At 35.5% G+C, this 7,422-nt stretch overlaps 1 pseudogene; it reads left to right on the top strand.

Moving 5' to 3' along the window:
- The first annotated feature begins 4,104 nt into the window (after positions 1-4,104).
- Positions 4,105-5,176, top strand: LOC133285020 (probable long-chain-alcohol O-fatty-acyltransferase 5; annotated as a pseudogene).
- Positions 5,177-7,422: the final 2,246 nt, after the last annotated feature.

Below are 7,422 nucleotides of genomic sequence, written 5' to 3'. Positions count from 1 at the left end.
CAACACACTCTACCCTCCACGGGATACGCCCATGGCTTTACACTAACCCAAACAGATATAAAACTTGTTATTCTTACTTCATTGTAAGTTAATCATTCCCCGTTTGTAGGATCCACTTATTCCATAGTAGTGATGATCATGAGTACCGAACTTAATATAAACTGTTGAAGCATCTATTCTAATATTTGACATTTATTTATATTTTAAAACATGTCATACATTAAAATAAAGTAATTCAATGAAGTGCATGTCAAATTTAAATTACATGACACTTCACGAGCTTCATCTACCTTAAGTAACTTCCAATCTAATTGATAAAATTCAATGCTCGTAAAGGTGATTCAATAGTTAGGTGTGTCAAGTCTTATTACACCCTGAGAAAGTGCCCACATATGTATAGTGCAGCTTTAATGTGAATTTAAATTATACTTTTCCTGATGCATGTTCTTTGGTGGCCTAATGGTTGTTTTTTTTTTTTTTTCCATGTTCTTGTCCATTTTTCCCCTAGTCATCTTATGTGCTTGGATCAGATGATGTAAATGATGGACAACAAGACCAGCGGAATGGAAGGCCACCTCTATTCTCCCTATGGAGCCATCCTGACTGGACCACTAGACACAAGGTCATAGCCCGGGAGAATGGTCACATGACCAGTCAAGTATTACAGATAGAAAACTTTAATACTGAAATGTTGCCAGCTGATCATACTATTGATCGTAATAAAGGTAACAACCTCATGCTAAATCATGATCTCTTAAAGTCAACTAATGATCAGGAAGTTCAAGCATCTATAAATTAAGGTCAGAAAAGAAGTTCACATCATGGTAATGTTAACCAAGAGAGACAACAGGGACAAAAATGTAGGATGAGCAAGTCTCATAAGACATCACGGAAGAGAAAACATATTAGGGAAAATGATACAAGATGACAGGGTGTGGGCTCACCAGCCAAAAGGCAGTCTGTAAATGAAATGACTGAAGGGGTACCTGACCATAGCCAACCCATTCCTATTGATATTATGAATGAAGGTCAGAAAAGAAGTTCACATCATGGTAATGTTAACCAAGAGAGTCAACTGGGACAGAAATGTAGGATGAGCAAGTATGACAAGACATCACGGAAGAGAAAACATATTAGGGAAAATGATACAAGAGGACAGGGTGTGGGCTCACCAGCCAAAAGGCAGGCTGTAAATGAAATGACTGAAGGGGTACCTGACCATAGCCAACCCATTCCTATTGATGAGAGATCCCCAGTTGAAGGTTTTCAGCCTAAATCCGATATGGCCTCTCCACAAGTCGAGGTTGGTGATGACAGTTATCAGTTGGTGATGAGCAAGTCTCTCAAGACATCACGGAAGAGAAAACATATTAGGGAAAATGATACAAGAGGACAGGGTGTGGGCTCACCAGCCAAAAGGCAGGCTGTAAATGAAATGACTGAAGGAGTACCTGACCATAGCCAACCCATTCCTATTGATGAGAGATCCCCAGTTGAAGGCTTTCAGCTTAAATCCGATATGGCCTCTCCACAAGTTGAGGTTGGTGATGACAATTACCAGTTGGTGCCCATCTCAGATGTTGTAAAAACTAATAGTGGGATTACAAATAATAGAAGTGGCACTTTTGAACGTATTGTGCCCCAACCTGGACATCGTTGTGTGCTGAAGGGTTTTGCTTCCGGTCCTCACATTGAATATTCACGCAGGCATTCAGCTGGTTGGCTCGAAGAGTAGTTAAAACATCTGTTGTTTTATTAATTTTTTTTCCTTTACTTCTGCATAATGATGCTACATGTTGTACATAGATGATCTTAAGATGGATGTTGTTTATTTGGTGGTTTATTTAGTTAGGCAGGACCCCGTAGTTATCATTTCAGATCTGGTATGATTAGATTGCTTCTTTGTCCTGGCTTAAATGTTCTGAGCATCTCACCATTGATTATTGTAATCTGATCAAGGAAAGGAAAGAAGCCTTTGAATTGACAGGGTAAATAAATAGTTTATGATGTTTGGTAGTAGTACTGAAATAATTTTTATTGTGCAACATGATAAATCTGCTTCTTTGTGATCATAATCTCAAAACAACATCTTTAAGTAAGGGTAAAAGTGTGGTTGTGTCCGGAGTGATGCACGAGTTGATAGTATTATTACAGTTGATGGATATTTAGCCTTTCCTCAATTTTTGAGGAATGGCGTAGATAATAGCAAAAGGGTTAACCAACCTCAACTTGTGGAGAGGCCATATCAGATTTAGGCTGAAAGCCTTCAACTGGGGATCTCTCATCAATAGGAATGGGTTGGCTATGGTCAGGTACTCCTTCAGTCATTTCATTTACAGCTTGCCTTTTGGCTGGTGAGCTCACACCCTGTCCTCTTGTATCATTTTCCCTAATATGTTTTCTCTTCCGTGATGTCTTGTGAGACTTGCTCATCACCAACTGGTAACTATCATCACCAACCTCGACTTGTGGAGAGGCCATATCGGATTTAGGCTGAAAACCTTCAACTGAGGATCTCTCATCAATAGGAATGGGTTGGCTATGGTTAGGTACCCCTTCAATCATTTCATTTACAGCCTGCCTTTTGGCTGGTGAGCCCACACCCTGTCTTCTTGTATCATTTTCCCTAATATGTTTTCTCTTCCGTGATGTCTTGTCAGACTTGCTCATCCTACATTTCTGTCCCTGTTGACTCTCTTGGTTAACATTACCATGATGTGAACTTCTTTTCTGACCTTCATTCTAATATCAGTAGGAATGGGTTGGCTATGGTCAGGTACCCCTTCAGTCATTTCATTTACAGCCTGCCTTTTGGCTGGTGAGCCCACACCCTGTCCTCTTGTATCATTTTCCCTAATATGTTTTATCTTCTGTGATGTCTTGTGAGACTTGCTCATCCTATATTTCTGTCCCTGTTGTCTCTCTTGGTTAACATTACCATGATGTGAACTTCTTTTCTGACCTTCGTTTATAGATGCTTCTTTTCCGACAATTGAGTTTCAACTTGTAAAAATTGGTTTAGCGCATCATATATGTCATGTTTCTGGCACGTTATTTTGGAAATGATTAGGTGTGACTTGTTTTTTTTGAACCGTGATAAAATTGGGTTATGTAATTAAAATTTTTGAAAAAAATAAACTTGATAGAATTTATTCTATTTATTTTCATTTTATTTCACTATCTTTTTGTGTATTTATGAAATAATTAAATAAAAATTTATATAATCATAAAATATTTAAATAGTAACATAATAAATTTATACCATATTTATCATATTTCGTTTTGTTTTATCTCATCTGTTTTTATTCTGTTTTATTCGTAAACCATCATGTTCTAGTTTGTTACAGCTTAAATGCAAGGCTATACATTTGTTATTCTCCCCTCGTTTTGCACTTCGGACTAAAATAATATAAATCTCAAAGCTCTAACTCGGCATGTGGGTGAATGATATTTCGCAAGAGCGCACGCGTTGTGATCACGTGACATTGCGAAAGACAACCAACCAAGCACATGTGACCACTACATGATGCTGCATTTTTTTTTTTTTTTTGGTTTGTCTAATTACCAAGCTTAAATATTCAGGTCGATGCAAAATAAATAATTTTCTATATATTCACATAAATTTATATTTCTTCAATTATTGTTTTTAAGACTTGATATTTGTCATTTTAAATGACATAAGTTATGTCATTTTAGGAGAGAGATAGACACAAAATGAAAAACATGAGAGAGTGAAAATGAGTGTTTTTTTTTAATTTAAAATTTAAATAAAAAAATTTATTTTGTGTCTATCTCTCTCTTAAAATGACATAACTTTTTTTTTTTGATAACAAAATGACATAACTTTATGTCATTTAAAATATGACAACCACGTTTTCCTTATTTTTAAAATAAGTAATCAAATATATAAACTAAAGTAATTGGATGTCTTTCACCAAAAAAAAAAGTAATTGGATGTCACCATCGTTGATATCAATACAAAAAGTAAAAAGTATTGTAGGGTTGCTATTGCTAGTTGGATTCTTTGTCAACAAAGCTTTTTCAGATTAGAATCATAAGTGGCTGAGCAAAAGAGGGAGAAGGGGCTAGGTACAGAAGAAGAGCATGTTGAGCTCAAAATGTATGGAATTGGAAGTAGAAATTAAGAGCTTAATAAAGGCATGGCTTTCAGTGATAGCCTCTCTATGTTACTGTTATTTCATATCAACAAACATACCCAAAGGCATGTTCAGGTTTCTATCCATATCCCCAGTTTTGTACTTCTTCACTATCCTACCTCTTCAACTCTCCACTGTTCTTCCAACAGGTGTCACTGCCTTCTTCATCACTTGGCTCACCAACTTCAAGCTCCTTCTATTCACCTTTGATTTGGGTCCTCTTTCATCTAACCCACCAAAATCCCTTCTCATTTTCCTCTCCTTTGCTTCCCTCCCAATCATAATCACCCAAAAAAAACATACCCTTCTTACCAAAACCCCTCAAATTTGCATCTTTTTCTTCCAATCAAGGCCTTCCTTTTTGGTCTTTTACTAATTGCCCTAATTCACCACAAACAAAAGTTGCACCCCACAGTTCTTTTGGGTGTTAACTGTAGCCTGTTATATCTATTGGTGGATGTTGTTTTGGGACTCATCAATGTTGTGGTCAATGCTTTACTTGGGATTGAGCTTGAATTGCCGTCTGATGAACCTTACTTTTCAACTTCATTGGGTGATTTCTGGGGAAGAAGGTGGAACCTTATGGTGACTTATCTCCTGCGACACACTGTATACATTCCCGTGAGATTAGTGCTGTCGAAGACTGTATTGGGCCCCCATCGGGCTTCACTGACTGGAGTCATTGCTTCTTTCTAGTGTATGGGCTTATGCCCAAGCTGATATTCTATTACGTCACACGTGCCTCTCCCACGTGGGAGGTCACGTGCTTCTTTGTGCTTCATAGGGCTTGCGTTGTTATAGAGTTTGGTGTCATGAAGTGGTTGGGCCCAAAGTGGAGACTCCATTGGGCTGTGTCTGGACCCATCACGGTGGCTTTTGTCATGGTCACTGCTGCATGGTTCTTCTTTCCACCGCTGTTGCGTGATGGCGTGGATGAGAGATCCATCAAGGAGTTAACCAATTTAGTTGATTGTACAGTGGAAAATTTTTACAGAGGTCCAAGTCTTTTAAGACTGTAGTTTTATGCTATGATGATGCGTTGATACTTTAAAAAATTTAACGTGTTGTCGAAACTCAAAAAAGAATTCAAAAATTGTGTTGCGTAATATTTTTAGTTCCAACTATTAAATTTGTTGTATTACGATTATTATTTTATTGAGTTTAATATAAATATTTGTGATATCTTATGTTTCTTTACAAAATTGATGCGTATTATAAGTTTAATTTTATTTTATTTTAAATTATTGAATATTAAATATAATATATACTACATAAATTAAAAATATTATTTAATATCAAAAAGTGTACTAACGTGTAAAAATCTAAAAAAAATAGAATTAATGTCTTGAAATGCAGTGATGTGTTTTGTGTCCATAGAAAATGACCTATTATTATATTGTTATTATGATCTCATGCATTATTGCACATACCACCTATGATGCACGGACACGGGACACGGGACACGGGACATGACACGACACGACACGCTGACACGTTAATTCTAAAAAATGTCATATTTGGACACGTTTTGATATTAAATAAAAATTTTAATATATATAATATGATTTATATTTAATACATATAAGAATCCATAATAAGTCATATAACCAATTAAATATTTAAATTTTATTACATAAATATAAATATAAATAATTTTTCGTAGTTTGTTAATTTTTAATGTCAAATTTTATAACAGAAAAAAATTAATTTATGAATTATTTTTTTTATATTTAGTTAACAAAAAAAATTTAAGATTTAAAAAAAATAAAAAACAAAAAAATAAATAAAATAAATAAAATAAAAAAAACGTGTCCGAGCGTGTCCCCAAATGTTGACCGCGTGTCTCCAAATATTGACCGCGTGTCGGAACGTGTCGGAGAGTTGACCACGTGTCCTCAAATGTTGACCGCGTGTCGGACGCGTGTCCGAGCGTGTCGGAGTATGTCCGTGTCTGACACGTAAATTTCCAAAGAAAAAGCGTGTCGTGCATGGGAGCATAGCAGTACCACTGCTGTCACCCTTTAGGGGAAAGAAGAATGTCACTCGCCATCAGTTATTTTCTACAGAATTGTACATAAGAAGTCTGAGAGTTGCATGGATGATTTCCCCCTCTCATCAGTTATTTTCTTTATATAGTGATAAACTCCAAGATATAATTTTCTTACATCAACTTATTTCACCAAAATACAAGATACCACTCTACCAACTTCAGAAATGAATAAAAGGTTAAATACAACAATTGCAACATGGTTAATGACAGCCAACAATGGAAAATCCAATTGAAACGCCATTATCCAATAACAAAGATTGTGTTGTGTAGTATTTTTAGTTCCAATTATTAGATTTGTTGTATTACGATTACTATTTTATTGAGTTTAATATAAATATTTGTAATATCTTATGTTTCTTTGCAAAATTGATAAGTATTATAAGTTTAACTTCATTTTTTTGTTAAATTATTGAATATTAAATATAATATGTACTTTTATACAAAAAAAATATAATATACGCTACATAAATTAAAAATATTATTTAATATCAAAACATGTCAAAATTGAGTTGACAATTCCTAGTTGACTTTGTTGATCTTATGGCAGGTTCATCAGAAGATGATTCTCACTCTTGCAGCTAGCATAATGTATTGGTGCTTGCAACAACAAAGTGAAGATGCAGATTCATTTCCTTCACCTGCTGATACTGCTACTACCACCACACCTGAAGCATCCCCAACCCCGTTTGTGGTGAAGATGAAATTTCCTCACTTGGTGGTGAATTCTCCAACTTCAGTGTTGATAATGCCACCTCTGACACAACAGTCTCTTCACAACTTGAGTCTGATGGTGTTCCTGCGAGAGATGAGCTATTATGAGTCTAGTTTGTAAAGCTTTACACGACATGAGATGAGTCTAAAATGTTTTTGTTAGAGCAACAAAATGTAGCAAAGCTCAAGATGCACCTCCTACAAGGTGTCAACCTCCAAAAAAAGTTATAGAATAGATGTGAATAGTTTGTACAAAAATATCTTGTTCTTTGGAGAATAATGCTAAATGAGAGAGAACAGAATAAAGAAGAGAGAGGAAAATGAAAACTGATCTATAGGGGTATATATAATCAACTTCACCCTTGTTGTTGGGTTCTTCTTTAGGTAGCTTCGACTATTGTCTTTTGTATTTTTTCATTCATTACTTATTCATGTTCATGCTTCATTATAAGCTTTAGGCTCATATGAATGTCTCTCGTCTCAAGCTACACGCATTTCTCTATT

This window comes from Gastrolobium bilobum, unplaced genomic scaffold (assembly GCF_033153095.1).
Source record: "Gastrolobium bilobum isolate Gb01-03AN ecotype WA unplaced genomic scaffold, APGP_CSIRO_Gbil_v1 utg20650, whole genome shotgun sequence".
NCBI classification, from domain to species: Eukaryota; Viridiplantae; Streptophyta; class Magnoliopsida; order Fabales; family Fabaceae; genus Gastrolobium; species Gastrolobium bilobum.
The sequence above is the reverse complement of the archived record's forward strand: the minus strand, read 5'-3'. Positions and strand labels throughout refer to the sequence as shown.